At 34.8% G+C, this 1,897-nt stretch overlaps 1 pseudogene; it reads right to left on the bottom strand.

The window, feature by feature from the left end:
• LOC102895831 overlaps nt 1–1,176 on the bottom strand; it is an 11,590-nt pseudogene extending 10,414 nt beyond the window's left edge.
• Nucleotides 1,177–1,897: the final 721 nt, after the last annotated feature.

The raw sequence follows: 1,897 nt of genomic DNA, 5'->3' as shown, positions 1-1,897 counted from the left end.
CATGGTGGAAGTGGGAAATATGCTTTCTCCATGTGTGTCAGCAACAAAACCACGATGATGATTATCTACAATATTCTCTGTTACAGAATGCTCCCTGTTGAATTTGTGAGCTATTGAAGCTGATGGAGAAGCATTTGTGATCCCAACTCTTCTTTACATTCTGAGTAAAACTTGAGGACAGCCTCATTTAAAATTTGGATTTTGATAGAAGTGTAACTAAAAACAGAGGAGAAAGGTATTTGTTGACACAAGACTATAAGAAACCTAATCTCTAAATCTCATATAATGCCAAGTTATTATGCCAAGTTAATGTAATTAATATATGGACATTGTTAACTATTGTTAAAAATCAATAATTGGGAATAAAAACAAATAGCATGTCCCTCAAGTAAAAAATCATATTCACATTTAAAGTAACACTGAATGTACTCTTCCAAGTGCTTTTAGTACCTTGCCTTAAGAGTCCACTGATGAAATTCAAAGTTGCTAGTAACATTTTTATAATCCTAAATGCCCAAACAGTTCTCATTTTTGTGAAAAAGAAATTATACTTACTAGTTTCATATATTTTTATGAAATATATAAAAAAGGCATCTGTGTGTGTGTGTGTGTGTGTGTGTGTGTGTGTATAAGCCAATTATAATGGGTAACTAAATTTTGTACTACCTTGCTTAAAACAGAGATTTCTTTCTCTGCTGCCAGAATATCAACTAGACAAGCAAATCTTTGAAGTCTGTTGCACTTTACTAAATGCATAAAGGTTAAGACGTCGAACTAAACTTTTCATACTTGCAGTTTCAAATACTCTGAAAGGGGCCTTTCTTTCCAGAACTTCTTTCTTAAAGAGTTCTTCATTAATCTCTATACAAATTCCATTCCCATCCCAGCAAGTAGACTGAAACTGATCACTTTCAACTATTTTCCAGAGTTTTCTGGGAAAGGTCATAGATCGAAAATCATTACCTTCATCTGGTCCAGAGACACAAGATGTGTGACAAGGTCTTCTTATCAAGGATTGTGCAGAAAACGTCTGAAAAGTATTTTCTGTGCATACAGATCTCAAGTGCGAGGCCCAGTCAACGTGTGATCACACAAAGGAGATCTAATGAAGGTTGCTGAACCAGTTGCTTCATCTTTAGAAGAATCACCTTGAAATTCCGAAGAAACATTTGCCATGTCAAGTAAACTTTTCTTCACCTACTGTTGTCACTGATCTAGTTTTGAACACCGCAGCCCCAGATGCTGCCTTGGCAGACCTACACTGATAAACTACCCAGATCACCGCAATGGTGCTCCGCATGAGTAGCTGCGACATGACAATATGACAGGTCTCCTAGCAACGAAACATAACATGCAGCCAGTTTCCTTCTCACTCTGTAAATTGTATTCAGGCAACATAAAATTAGGCTGTTATTTACGAAGCGTAATCTGCAAAAACTTATTGTGACAGATCTTTTTTTTTTTTTTTTTAATTGGGCCATATGTTTATTGGCTATGTGTAATATTAGAAAACTAAGAGCATTTTTACAATAGAAAATCAATGTCATTTTGTAAATTAAAAAATATACAGATATCCTTTTTCTAGGGAGGTAGTTGTGGACATTTATTTATTATTTAATTTTTAAAATTAAATTTATCATGGTAATGGTTAATACATGATATAATTTTCAGATGTACATTATAATTTGATGTCTATGTATTCTATTGTGTGAGTACCGTCAAAAGTCTAGTTTCCTTCAGCTACCATTTATATATAATCTCCTTTACCCACTTCAATCTCCCCCAATCCCACTATATTTACTCTCTTTAACCCATGTTACCTCTTCCCTCCTTCCCTACCCCTAATCTCTGATAATCAGTAGTTCATTTTGCATGGCCTCGAGTCTCTCTTTGTCCT

Source organism: Pteropus alecto, unplaced genomic scaffold (assembly GCF_000325575.1).
Source record: "Pteropus alecto unplaced genomic scaffold, ASM32557v1 scaffold2163, whole genome shotgun sequence".
Lineage (NCBI taxonomy): Eukaryota > Metazoa > Chordata > Mammalia > Chiroptera > Pteropodidae > Pteropus > Pteropus alecto.
The sequence above is the reverse complement of the archived record's forward strand: the minus strand, read 5'-3'. Positions and strand labels throughout refer to the sequence as shown.